The sequence below is a fragment of the Pteropus medius genome, unplaced genomic scaffold, assembly GCF_902729225.1.
Source record: "Pteropus medius unplaced genomic scaffold, Ma_sr-lr_union100, whole genome shotgun sequence".
Classification (NCBI taxonomy): domain Eukaryota; kingdom Metazoa; phylum Chordata; class Mammalia; order Chiroptera; family Pteropodidae; genus Pteropus; species Pteropus medius.
Window position 1 is genome coordinate 9868769 of NW_024349801.1, and position 14928 is coordinate 9883696.

General features: G+C 43.0%; 1 protein-coding gene and 1 non-coding gene across 5 annotated transcripts in view; both read right to left on the minus strand.

The window, feature by feature from the left end:
• Window positions 1-14928, minus strand: part of WWOX (WW domain containing oxidoreductase) — a 932057-nt gene that overhangs the window by 148716 nt on the left and 768413 nt on the right. The gene's annotated exons all lie outside the window — the stretch shown is intronic.
• LOC120581130 (5S ribosomal RNA) lies at window positions 1235-1353 on the minus strand. Its single transcript, XR_005647161.1, has one exon. It is a non-coding gene; the product is annotated as a 5S ribosomal RNA (ribosomal RNA).

Sequence of the window (14928 nt, forward strand, 5' to 3'; positions counted from 1 at the left end):
CCTCTCTATAGATCTATAAAATGGCCAGAAAAAGAGCCATTTCTGAGCACCTGCTTCTCCAGCCCTGTTCAGGGCGATGTCATGGCCCTCCCCGGATTTAATTTTCCTAACAAATTCATGCAGTTGGTATTATCCCCTTTTTACAAATAAGGAGATTCAGGCTCTGGGGATCAACTGGAGTCTCCAGGTAGTAAGAAGCAGAACTCAGTCTGAAACAACAGCCCATCTGACTCTTGAGTCCTGACTTTTCTATCTCTGCCTCCTTTCTCCTGAGATGACATACTTAAATATTGTTTTTGATGTAAGCTTAGTCTTGTTTCAGATGATTGTCTGGGAACGGGATTGGTCACGACCTCCCCAGTGCTTAGCCCACTAGCTGGTGATGAGTTAAGAGGTTCCAGGGCCTGAAGGTTCTAGTCGATGATGCTGTATTTCCACCTGGCATTAAATGGCTTCATTCCAACAGGCTGATTTTGACATAAACCACAGTCTCCCGTGCTTACAGAATTTCTCACGAGTGGTCTTTTGGTTCTGGGGTATGAATCTGATATCAACCACCCCTTTGCAGTTAAGCCAAACCTTGAGGTTTTGCTAAGGTTTCACTCTGAGTGAACTTGCCAATCAGAGTGAAACTAGGATAGAGAAAGGGGTCCTAAGCAGCTACAGAAGTGGGAGGAAGCAATCTGCTTTGTCACTCAAGCATGGCAAGGCTTCTGCCATAGACCAGAGGCAGCCAGAAGAGAGAAGCTAGCGTGAGAGCGGGAGCCCCCACCACTAATGCATGCAAAGCCTTCACGTAGTCTGTACTTGGCATGGTCCAAATTCTTGCAGGTTGATCTTTGGGCTCTTCCTCACCTTGGGAATAGCAACGAATCTTAAGCCACTGATACAGGTCCCATTCAAATGTAATGCAGCGAGAAAAGCCTTGACCAATGAAAAAACTAAAAGCTCAGAGAGATTAAAATTCTTGTCCAGGGCTCTGGTGATAGATAGCAAATAGCAGAGCTGGGAAAGTTTGACAGCAAAATCCAGGGTGTGTCTCAGTACACCACATCATGAAAATGACTGTCGGAAACAGGTGACTCGATGATGATAATCGACTTAGAGGTGGGAGAAGTAGGCTAGTCCCAGTGAGTCCTCCACTGGGCCTAAACTTTCTTATCCCCACACATGAACCTGGGAACCACACCCCCAAAATTCTATAATAGTTTTTTTGTTTGTTTGTTTGTTTTTACGCCTATAGCACCTGGTCTTCCTAGGTGGTCTCCCATCCAAGGACTAACCAGGCCTGACCCTGCTTAGCTTCCGAGATCAGATGGGATCGGGTGTGTTTAGGGTAGCATGGCCATAGACAATGCTGTAATAGTTGTGCTCAAAACTATGAGTGAGAAATAAAGAAAATCCTGTGTGAGTCTATGTGTTTCTGTGTGCATGTATCTGCAGTTGCAAAAATCTTTTTTATCAGTATATAACTATACTGGAAGAGTTCACTTGCAAAATAAGTTATCTTAAAGAGAGTTGGTGATGCTATCTTTTGTGATATCTACCCAATCCAAAAAGCCCCCTTTCTCTTAAAATGCAAGCCATGATTGTTCAACAGGACCCTGATCCCGGATACTGATGATTGGACCAAAGGTTGAAACCTGGTCCAGGTTAACCCCATCAGAATCTCTTTCCCTGGAATTTGGAATTAGGATTCAGTGTTAAGCAATTTGGTTTTAGGTATAGTTATATCTATAGTGTGCAATTTCCTGCACTTCTGCTATGTGTACAGTAGAAAAAGCTGGTTAGTGGTAAAAGAGATATTAATAAAACAGATGTACAGAGAAAAGCGAAGGTGAGAGACAGAGAAAGGGAGTCCTGTGTGGGTTTCTTATGCTGTCCCTATTCATGGCGCCCCCCCTCTTGAGACCTGGCTGTGTCTCTGTGGGATTCCCTGAGACTCTGCTATATCCTGATAGATCCTCATACCCTCCTTTCTTGCCCCTCCCCAATTTCGTTTTTTCTTAAGTTAGTTCAAGAGATTTCTATTAGTTGTAACCAATAGAATCCATGAGGGCAATGGTTTTTCTGTTTGTTTGTTTGTTTGTTTGTTTGTTTTTACCCTGCTGCAGCCTCAGTGCCTAAAATAATCCCTGGTATGCTGAAGAATAAATACTCAACAAATATTTGTGAAGTAAATAAAAAACAAAAATTAACTTAATCAACATCCCTGGGGGTTGGAAGGAACAGCTTGAGGATCTCTATTAGCTCATTTTCAGCCTACCAAATTTTCTGTATTCATGCAATAAGGCAAGCTATGCCCAAAGAGACATATGTTGTAATCACGTTTGTGTCCATTCCCCACACCCTCATCCCAAGAATATGCACTTGCAGAATTTGTCGTGTTTGCAAAATAGTTATCTAGTTCCCTGTTGCAAAGACTGTGTTAAACATCAAGAAATGTGTTGGAATTATATTTACTATCATTAAATGTATGAAATGCCACAAAATAAGGAAGCAAGGTAAGTGAAGGGTGGTGGAAAAGTAACTGAACAAGAGGTCAAGGCTGAATAAGGAAAATTCAAATGACTAAAGGCAAAAACTAAGCACTAGGTGACAAGAGGAAGTAGGAATAATGGGAACCATATGGTTCAAGAATGCAGCATGGGGAAGGGCAAACTACCTAGAAGGAGGAAGCTTGAATTTAAGAGTCACAGGGATAAAACAGCTGGGATGGGTGAGTAGTATATGGATACATGGATGAACAGATGGATGGATGGATGGATGGATGGATGAATGGATGGATGAATGGATGAATAGATGGATGAAAGGTTGGATATGTAAATGGATGGATGGATGATTTGATAGATAGGTGACACTTCTGTCATATTTTCTCATGCAGCTCAAAGGGAAAAAAAGAGAGGCGACAATTGGATTGGCATGAAACAATTACCTAGACTGACAAGTGGAAGTTGGTTGGGTTATGCTGCGTAAGGAGGGTCTCATGGTGTGGAGTCTAAGTAATGTGTGCTAGAGGACAATCGCTAAATGACTACTCAATCAGACACACCCTACAGGACTTGTCTATATTTATAGGCTCATAATCACAAATGTTTCGCATGACCAAATAATATTTTGTGGCCGCCCCCCCAAAAAGTAATATATCATTACGATTGATGGCTTTCTGACCACCAATACTCTAAACTATTTTGTTTTTTAAAAAAAGGTCACAATTGCTCTCCTATGCCAGAGATGGCTAGTAGATTCCCAAGGATCCAGGCTCTTCTTTCTATAGAGTAAGGGATTGCTAGGACATTGCTTCACAATCAGGGTGTACATTTCTTAGCCCCCTTGTGTTTAAGTTGCACCATATAACTAGTTCTGGTCACTGTGTGGTGATCAGAAATGATGTGAGTAACTTCTGGGTTGAGGTGCTTAAGTATCACTGTCATTTCTTCTTTCTCTTCTACTTTTGCTATGACCATGAGGGCCCAAACAAAGATGGTGGAGATAGAAAACAGAAGGAGCCCATGTCCATTTCTGCTTGGAAGAAAGCCTCACAGCATTTACACTGGACATCATATGAGCAACAACTAGTCTTGTATTACGTTAAGGCACAAATTGAGACTTTGTTACAGCAGTTAGCCTGCATTGACTGATGAACGTCAAATGTAGCATATGTGAGCATCTTCACTGATTTGTTCATCAAATTTTGGGGAAAAATTAACTCTAAGGCTAAGCTTCTCTGATCTCTGGTTGGGAGAAGAAAATAATGGAAGAATATTTATTGAGTACCTACTATGCGCTGACATTGGGCTTAAGCACTTTATATGTACCATATCATTTAATACTGACAATAAATCTTAGAGACCAGGCTCATTTTAATCCTTTGAGGAAACGAAGGCCAAGAGAGGTTAAGCAACTTACTCAAGAAGTTGCTTAGTGGCAGAGGTTTAGGAGACATGGTTGAAGCAGAAATTAAGTTTTCCATGTTGGATGACATGGCCTATTCTGGTTTGATTCTACAAGATGGGCCTGGCATCATCACAAATGTGTTTGACTGGGCTATAAATTGTTCAATCCCTCTTCATCCATCGAGCCTTTTAAATACTTTCAACAAATTCAGTTTAATCCAACAGATGCTTATAAAATTTTTCCTTATGGCCAGGAACTGCGCTAAATGCTGGGCATTTCCTTTTGGAGAGGGCAAATCCTATCTTCCAAGTCATTCAGAGTCTCCTATGTGAGTTAGTTAATGGATGTACATAATATTGCACAGTTGAGGTTAAAAACGGAGCTCTGGACAGTGTGCAGAGGGAGCCTGGAGGAAGAAATGTTGGTCTGCGCTCACGGGACTCCCCTCCCAACTCTCGCTGTCCTGCCACCGCCATGTCCACCCATCTCAGCACACACCATGGCGGCACTCACCACATATGCATTTCCCTTCCGGAGCCATGAGAATTAGAAAGTGATTCCGAAGCCATGAACGGACACCCAGGAGCAAACCGTACCCCGATGGTTAGTTTGTAAGTGACAAGAGCCCAAACTGAACGAAGGGGAAGTTTTTCATCTTTGGGATCAAGGAGGAGTTGAATAACCAAGGTCAAGGAGGCAGCAAGATCTGGGGGAATACTGGAGCCAGGAGTCTACTTGTCTGAACACCTGTGGTACCCTCTCTCCACACCGCGGGGAATCCCAAAGTTGACAGCTCCTATGGTTTATTTCTCAGACCTTCCACCAACGGAGAGGGACGGAAACGTCCCTACTCGAATTCTCTGGAGAGGAGGATTTTCTTGGCTGGGCTTGTGGGCAGGTGCTAAACCATGGATTGATCAAGAATATAGAAGAGTGAGGCCAGATAAAAGTGGTACCTCCAAGGTGGCCACAGGGTGGAAAGGTGGAAACCATTTACAGGATAAGAGAGGAAGCAGGTGCTGGGAGACAATCCTGTGTCACCAAGAACCTGTGAAAGCGGTTTGTAAGAAGGGCTCAAGAACATTTGTGAACATTCCTTGCACAGGGCTTCCTCGCAGGTGTTCAGGACAGTACAAACTTCAACTTTGGAAACATTTTAAAGAACCCTACGAACAAATAATAAAAGAGTTTAGGAACATCATTATCTATTATTCCTTAATATGCTATTCTTGTTGATATTTCATTATATGCTATAAGAGATATGAATCCTGTGGTTTAAAAAAAAAAAAAATGGGACCATTTAAGGACACTGGGTGAGGCCCTTCCAGCAACAATGGAACTTTAAGTACTTGACAATTTGCATGCTGTCGGTATGTAAGCACTGAGCCTCACAAACCCCACAGCTGCATGTTTATAGTTTAGACCATCGCTGTGAATTGCATCCTTATGTTCTGTATTTTAAAAGGCCATTTCAGCTCCTACTTAGCTTCCACTCAGAAATACCATTCAAATCAGGTCTGCGTGCCTGCGTCTGTTTTTCCAGTCCACACATTGTAGGGACTGGCCACGGCAATTTTCTCCATTGTGTTTGCTCTAGATACCCTGTTTCGTGTTGAAATTCAGAATTCTAATGTTTGCTAAAATGCAGGGCCCTGTTTGATCTTACAACTTTGGCATATTTTAATGGTGGGCAAGGGTGGGCAAAAAGAAAACAAAAGAAACAAATCAGTTTTAAGTTTGATTTCTGTAAGGCATAGTGCCAAGTACTCTCAGAGTTCAGTTTAACAAAGAGAAGCACAGGTCTAGGTATTGGACAGCACTGGGTTACAATCCTGGTTTTGCCACCCTTTCTCTATGAGACTTAGGCAAATTATTAGGTTGAACCATATGAAATTGATGACAGTTGACTATTTTATTTTTTTTTACCCACAGAAATGGCAATTTCATATAGGTCAATCTAACAGCTCACCTTTTTAAGCCTCATCTGCAAATTGGAACTAATAATATCACCTGTCTCTTACGATAAAAATGAGGATGACACTGGACGATATGTGTTGTGTAAAGTGATAAACACCGACCCTGGCCCATGATAAGCTTCTAATCCATGTTAGCTGTTATTGTTGCTGTTGTTATTTACGTATGTTAAATAATTTGATCTTCATAACAGTCCTGTGTGATAGGAATTATTGTGCCCATTCAGCTGGTCAGGAAATTGAAGCAAGAAGTTATAAACAATTTGACCTCAGTTACATAACAAATAAGTGGTGAAACCAGGCATTCCATCTAAGTTGTCTAACTCTAAATCTGTGCTCTTTCCATGGTGCCAAACTAATCATGGGCAAAGACAGGATCATTGTGACTGAGAGGCACGGGCAGGCTTGGGCCCAGAAGCCAGAGCCCACTGTAGTTATTAGCTTAAAGAGCTCTTGGACACAGGGGACTGGCCTGGACAGAGAATGAACCAGTGGCATTATTTTGATTCCCTGCAAAAGATGTCCTCTTGAGTCTTCCATAGATTCACAATAGCTTTGTGGAATTCTGATGCAGGAAAAGGGTGAGAACTAATCCTCTGTGAATGAAGATGAAAGGGCTGCATTTCTGAGTTTCCAAGAAGGCCCACTAGCTTGCAAGAAATCGAGTCATCCAGTTACTAGGAAAAAGTGAATCTTTTACTTAGATTTCTGTAAAGGGAGCAAACAAGATACTGTGTGTAGCTATAAATAACACACACATTTCACTAAAATGTGACAATTTGTTCCCTATCGTGAAGTTGGGATATGCTTCATAATGTACTTTTCGTAAAGTTATACTCCATATATGTTGGTGGGACTCTCAGAAATCTCAGCGATATATCAGTGGCTCAATCTTTTGACCAAAAAATTCAATCTTTAAGAGACATTTTCAAGAAAATAGTTTTACCTATAGAAAGAAAAAAAAAATTCAATGAATATCTTATTTATAATGTTAAAAATTGGGAACTCTGCATTTAAACCAACATTAGAGCTGAAGTTAACTAAATTAAAGTCTGCCATTTCCAGGCCAAAGCAACAAGAAAAATATGATCATGAAAAAAAATTTAATATTTATCTTTTGATACAGTTGTAAAGCAAAGAAGCAGATACTCCAAGTGGATGTAAACTGCATGTAACCTTTTGCCTCAATTTCCTTATCTGCAAAATGGATATAATAGTATCTATGCCACAGAGTTGTTACGAAGAGAACATATTTAACACATGTAAACAATCATGACACAATGGTGACTAAAATTATATTTGAAATAAAATTTATGTAAGAGGGAGAAAAGACTGAAAGGAAATACTTCCTTCGAAGTCCTAAAAGTTTTAGGTTAGGGTGGTAAAAGTAAAAGAGATTTTTTTTCCCCTCCCTATTATTTGTAAATGTTTTGAATGTATATGTATTATTGTTATAATGGAAAGATTTGGAATAAGAAACTCTACTATTCAATGGTTCTCAGAGTTTAGGGTTGAGAACGATCATCTGGGATGCTTGATGCAAATGCAGATTCCTGGCCTGCACCCCTGGAAAGTCTAATTCAGTTGGTTGTAATCTCCTAAGTGACTCAGGAACTGTATTTTGAAAAATGCTGTTATAGTGAATTTCAGACAAAGAAAGCACAATTGCACTTACATAATGATTTTTCAGATTGAGTTTCATTGAAGTCTTGGGGGTCTCTGCAGGGTGGAGAAGAGTCCAAATGAACAGATGTTGGCAGGGTTGAAGCTTCTCACTTAGAACAATGTCCTTTGCTCATATCTGTTGTATATATTAGATTTTGGCAAAATATTTATTTTTTAAGATTTACCATCTAAAAACCAAAATCAAAAGCCTTAAAAACCATTTAACTCTATTTTCAGAGTTTAGAATGAAAATGGTTACACCAGCACTTAATTACGCATTTTGCATATAACTTGGTGGGGGGAAGCCTGCTCAAGCTTTTTTGTTTTTGTTTTTCATTAAAAAATTTAAGATAGATGGATTTTAAAGATGGTGGTGGCTGAGAAGTTGCTTCTATTTCTGTTTTGCTGGGTTAGAGACCACCAGACTCTCTCTTGATGGGTGCTGGTTTAACCTTAGCTGGAAGTGGCATCTAAATTTCTCATCGTTTCAGCCCAAATTCATGCCATAAAACAGCTATACATATTCTGTTTCTAAAGACATGCATTTGAAAACAAGAAATCAAAGCCTCAGCATGTACTAAATACCAGAATTATGTTGTAAGATAAATATACACTCAGACTCAAAGAATTGCTGGAAGACAAGAGAAAAGAGAAGCACTTATTACCTCTGTGATGAGGATAATGAACAAAGCTTTGCTAATTTTTATCACGAATAACTATGGCTTCGATAATAATAACAACTAATATGTGTAAAGCACTTTAATAAATAAAAAAGTTCAACTTCAGAAAAGCCTGTCAAAATTACTGCAGATTAATGAGATCTAGATAAATGGTATCATTTTTCTCTGCCTAGAAAGGACTTTTACTGTATTCCCTGCAGGAACTCTAGGGTCTGTGTTACAGTCGATCCACAGCAAGGTGCATACCTACAGAATGTCCTCCTAATGGAGGCCTTGCTTCTGCAGGAGGCAGAGTGGCTTTGCAGAAAATGTGACCCAGGACCTCCAACAGAGATGGAAACGTATATGATAAATAATTTTACTTTAGGAAAAGAATGAATGAGTGAATGCATGCATGAATGAACAAGTGAGCTAGCCCAAGCAAGGCCTGGCCACCTTACTGCTCTATGACTATTTGGACTGCCAGACATGGATGGATTGGGTTGCAATGCCATTGACCGCTGTCTCCAGAGAAGTGGACCCCCCACCAACATACTTGTCTCCTGGGCAGAATCTGGCTTCACTCCTACCCCTGAAACAGAACCTATAGTTTTTAGGCCAGAAGACCAATTACTGGAAGCAACCAAGGGACCAACTTAAAGGGTTATGTTTATGAAGTGAAGGAGAATGTGGGGCTGGGGGCCAAGAAGGACCAAGAGTGGTTCAGGAACAGCAGCAGAGACTTAGTGACTGTAAACCTGAGCCTGCAGCGGGACAGGAGGCTGGCAGAGCGCCAGCGAGGACTCTCCTAGGACTTCGCGGACCTCAATCAGCTCGCTTCGAACAGACAAGGAGAGATGAAGCAATAAGACTTCCAGGTGTCAAACCAGAGAGAAAACAAAACGAAACTAGTTTTGGGTAAACGGTGAACCCTCAGGGCTCTGAGAGGCCAGGGAAAGAACTACTCAGCCTCCTTACACCTCTCAAAGGGCTGAAGCGACTTCCTGGCTTCCCTTAACAAGTGCGCCACCTCCAAAACCTAAGTGTTTTCTCCAATTAAGAAGAAAGGGTCCCTGTCAGGCTGTCAGCATGCATGCAGGAAGTAAGAATCAAGGGGCTGAGGGGCTGTGTACAACATAACTCACCCTGGAGAACGAGGCCCTTAGACTGCACGCATGAGAATAGAGGAATCACACATTTGATTAAAAACCATTAGCCTGGAAACATATGCATGTTTGATAGTCTAGGAAGTAAATGCGAATCGTAAAAAGAAAGGGCCAGTGCTATTCAACCACTTCCACACGGGGGACGCACCACTCCGCAGCACACTCCCTGAGCTCTGTGGGTCTCAGGGTGGGCAGGATAGAAGGATAACCTGCCCTAGAGGTGCAGTATCAAAACCTTCTGCCGCGTGAGGATGCTATTTGAAAATGTTCCCCCAGACGTGACGATGTCCACATCTGCAGATCTTCCCCACTCTTTGACCAATGCCGAATGTCCAGTTTAACGAGATGAGCAAAACGTGATTTGTGCTGCTTTAAAGAAACCATTCAAATTGTAAAAAGTGATTCTTTTGAATCATTGGGTTGAATGTAATACTACTGACTAATGTCACAAGCCAGTTCCTTGGATTACTGACATCTTTTGCTTTGCCTCCCCTCCCTCCCCGAAAGCAGCACCTTACTGCTGCACTTGTCCAAACCCATCTGCCTGGCTGCATCTGTCCTGTGCCGAAGAGCTTTGCTGGTCAGTGTCCCACCATGACTGAGCCTAGGAACTCCAGCCTTCCATACTACTGGAATTTTCTACTAGGAGTAAGTGAAAATCTTGGCAGTCCATGAAGAAGTCATACACGAAGACCATCTGAACTGATATGTTATTTCCACAGAGAGCCAAGAGACCCGTTTTGCCGTTGGACACTTTATGAGTGCAGCTCACTTCTCAGAAGTTACCTAACTTAGGTCCCTTCTAGCTGGTTTCTGACAATTAAAAAACAAACAAACAAACAAACAAACAAACACTTTCTTAGGAACAGATGGAAGCACAGTGCTCACCTGGAGCAGGTGTTGGTTTCAGTATTTGTGAGTTTCCTAAACAAGGGGCCCAAGGCTGACCTCTACCGCCTTGGCATTAGGGAGAGGCCTGAATTTCCCTCTTTGGGGTCCGCTTACTCAGTCTTGGAAAGATAATTCCTTAGGAGGAATGACCAAATGATACCGGAAACACACGGCATTTATTTGGGGAGAGAAACCGGGTTTTCCTAGAGATGTTTCAAGATGATTCTAGATGTTTGGATACTAACACTGGAATTAGTTTGCCTTGAATAATGTGATATAAAGGTATGGACGGTGTTCTGATCATTTAGGAAGGAAAAAGGCTTGAAACAAGAAGGTTCGAATGCATCAATCTGGTAATTTGGGACGAAGTTTGTTTTCAGATCGCTCTTACCTAGGGCTTACCAGCCCTGCTTATCAAAACGTGGGTTAACCTTAGACAACTTCCTTCTTCCCAGCGTCTGTGCTTTCCCTAACTGCGTACACATGGGCCACCTTTGCTGACCACACACTGTCATTTAATTAACTGCTGCTTCTATTTGCATAGTGACATTTAGAAGCTTTCTTTCTTTTATTTACTTATTTTTTTTTCAGTTCAGAAGCCCATTTACTGAAATAATGGTTGATAACAGCATCATTCCCATTAGTACTGTTTAATAGCCTTAATTTTCTTTCTTTCTTTTTTTTTTTCAAGTAAAGATTCTTCTTTATGGGACTCTTTCCTGCCAATAGGTTGTGATAAATAAGCCGACTCTAGGTTCCTAGGTTTACATAACTATGAATGACTACAGTAACGTGTGAACGAGACAGAGACGTAAAAGGTTTTTAAACCAGAGTTTCACAAAAAGGTCCTGTCTGTCAATGAAATAAAGCTGTTTTGAATTTGTTCCCAATCATTTGGCTCTTTTGCTGGAAGCCCGCGTTTGCTTGCTGGTGATTAATGCGAAGCGCGCACGGCCTTCGCTGAGTGCGTAAAAGAACTGGCAACTCCAAACAGCATTCATCATACTCAGGATCGGGCAGGTGCTTCACGCGGAGCTTTCTTTATTTTCCCCATTCCAGGTCATAAGGGGACCTGCATTCCCCCGCGCCAGGTTCAGTGTAGCGAGCCCCTCTTCCGGAGTGGGACGTCACACGGTGGTGGGGGTGGGGGTTACGGGCACCATTTCTTTCCAGGTAGATTAGCTGCTCTGCACTTTACTGATGAAATGACTGAAACCTCGCAGTCAAGCTGTGAAATGTATAAATAACTGCGCTGTGGGCGCACGCGGAGATAGATACAGATCGTACAAAGGGAGTAAAGCGACTGTGAAATGTGCGGGTGGGAATGGATTCCGTGTGGGCATCTGCTCCAGGGAACGCCGTGTCAGCGTCGTCCCCCACTCTTTGGGCTTCCTCTGCATGAATGCTTTCCGAGGACCATGTGAGGCGGAGGGACTCCACGTTAGAGAGGAGAGAAGGGGCAAGGCAGGATCACCAGACTGGGTTCAAGTCCTGACTTGCACTTACCACTGAAGGGCTCTAGCAAATACGGATGCGTGGCACATGCCTCGGTTTCTCCGTGTGTATCATGGCAGGGGACATGATCATCCTCATCCTCAAGATGGTTATAGGTTGCAAGTGAGCTAAGTGATGAGAAGCACTTGGCATAGTCCTGGCATTCTTACGCAATTCATAAATGTCAATGATGACTGTTGCTACTATTTTTACAAGGATGACAGTGACGTTCGCCCAATGCTCGTTCGTCAGTCATCCATATCAGATTCCATTAACACGAACAGTGAGTCTGTACTGGGTTAAGGAATCTTCCACTGCCACCCTCCCCACCCCCCAGGGCACTTGCACAGGCAGGAAGATCGCTTAGTAAGTCTGTGGATTCTGCTTTTCTGTAGGTTCTGATTTCCAGGCTAATTATTTGTTAGCTTACTCAAAGTCCTTTGCCTGGATTGCAGGTATTCCCAAGAGAGGCTATCCGATGAAGCCGGCTTCCTTGGGAAGATTCATTTGCAGATGACCTGCAGCAGGGTAGGGGGATAGAGGGCATGAGGTGAAAGAAGGTATTATTTTATATGGTGGTGTTCAGAGAAGATATCTCTGGTGAGGAGATATTTGGGCAGAGATCTATAGGGAGTGGGTCCTTGTAGGCACCTAGAAGAGCATCTCAGGCAGAGGGATGTGCAATGGTGGAGCTTTTATGAAGTGTTTAAGAAAGAGCAGGAGGTCAGCATGGCTGAAGCAGAGTGAGTGAGAGGGCAGATATAGCAGATGAGGTTGACGGGGTAGTGGGAACTCAAGCCATGCGGGACCTTGTAAAAGGTTTTGGCTTTCACTTTGAGTTTAGGAAGTTGCCCTCTGGCTTGTGTTTTAAAACAACAGAGTCTCAGATTTTGGTGTATATCACCTGAAGTGAACACGGGGTTACAGACTTTTTGACAGAGCATAGGAACTGGCTTATTGTTTATTTATCAAGTGCCTTGGTTGATCCTGATACCCGCCAAAGTTTCCGAACCATTGTCTTAAAATATTTACCTCTGGCCACTGGAGGGAGAAAGGACTCTAGGCGACCCAATGCAGACACACTGTATCCAGATGGCAGCAGGTGTAATAACCCAGCCAATATAACTGACCACAGCCTGGATCTGGGGGGTGGCAGTGAGGGTGGTAATAAATGCTCAGGTGCTGGATCTATTTTGCAAGTAGAGTCAACAGAAGTTGCTAATGGACCTGGATGGCGGGTGGAGAAAAAAGCAGCAGGATGTCTCCAAGGTGTTGTCCTGAGCAACTGGGGATGCGGGGAGGTGTCCCTCTCCGTTCTCTGAGGTGGGAAAGATGGGGATGGGAGAGAGTCTGGGTGGGGACAGTGGCTAAAGATCAAGAGTTTGGTTTGGACAAGTGTTTGTTTTTTAGTTTGAGGCAGTTTATTGGGCAACTAAATGAAAGACAGATGGATATAATTTCGGAGTTCAGGAAAGGTCCACGATGGAAAACCCCTTTGGAATTTATCAGCATGAGGATGGCATCTGAAGCCATGAAGATGGATGGACTCACCCTGGAAGTGGATATAAGGAGAGAAGGAAAGGAGGCAGATGTGCAGAGATGGGCCCTGGGGCATATCAATGTGTAGAAGTCAACTGGATGGGGACAGTCCAACAAAGTGATGTCCCAAGAGACAAATGGAGAAAGTGCTTCTGGGAGGGAATGTTCAGTGGCATCAAATGCTGTGGATGAGGGGACAGAAATGAAAGCCTGATCAAAGTGAATTCAAGAAAGGAGAAAGGGTAGAAACAAAGGCAGAAAATACAGACCTTTCATTTAAGGAGTTCTGCTTTATGGGGGCCCATAGAAAGGCGACATTACCTGGAACAGTGTTTTACATGGAAATACACAACGAATGGAGTGCTGACTGCCTATTTGTGATGAAGCTTTTGATTAGACTCATAGAATCTCTGAATATAAGACCTACCAGCCACGTGTGGGCAGAGATAAATAGCGAGCACTGTGCAGGTAGTAGAGATTCATAACAGGCCATCATAATGACCACCTTACTCATGTCTCTGATGCATGAGTGACCCTCCTCTCCATTGCCTTCCATAACACTCAACGGCGGTGTACAGAAGGGAATTTTGAGCTTTTACGTGGATGTTGACCAGTCATCTCTGCCAACGAGCCAGCCCTGTCTGCCTGTGACCTGGATAAATGACCTTTATAGCTACAGCTGCAGTCCAAAATTAAATCAAGGCAGCAAAAACTTGGAAATGTTAAACTGGAAAATGTCATCAAGCCACGTTTGTGTGGTACCTTGTCTGACCTGGACTGTTTTCAGAGGGCGATTCTCCAAGGAACGAGGTCCTTCCGGTAGAGAGCAGGTAGTCCCTGCAGTGGGGCAGGCACCCTGGGCACAGATTCCGCGGGATATAAATTCCCCTGTTGAAATAAGTGGGCACCTGAATGCCTGGTAATCTGGCTCTATCGTTCATCTCTGCTGGAAGGGTAGCTACAAAGATGTTAGCCTCCAGGAATAAGGGGAAAATAAACCCAATATAGCTTCCCAGAAATCATTCATTCATTCATTCAACAAATCCTATGTTGTGCACAACAGTATGCCTGATTCCACACTTGACGTTAAAATAGGGGCCAGGATGGATTCCTCTTCAGCCCCCTGACAGAGCCTATGATGTTTCAGAGGGCATCCAAGACAATAAACAAGGCAAGAAGTAAAATGATTACTGCCTATGATAGGTATGACAGAGGAAATGTGGTCCAGTGATTGAGAACAACCAAGATTGCTATAGAAGGTGGGGTGCTGGAGGGCCTCTCTGAGAGGAGCCAGCCGTGTGCAAGAGTGGGGTGGGGCTGGGGGCAGACAGCAAGCTCAGAGGTTACGAGGCGAAGGGGATCTTGGCCAGTTCAAGGAGAGGAAAGACAGGAGATGGACTTGAAGGCAGAGCGCGATGGAATTATCAAAGGCCCCATAGATTGTGGTGAAGGGACTGGATTTTAACATCCAGAGCGGTAGGAAAATCTTGGAAAGTGATACTCAGGGGAGAGACATGAGCTGATGAAACCTCCTAAGGGATTTAGAAACAGTGCTGAGGAACAACGGTCATGAGAACTCAGGATGATTCTGGATCTTTCACAACTCCATCAAGTCTTTACTGTTCTTCTCCAGCATTTTCCCAT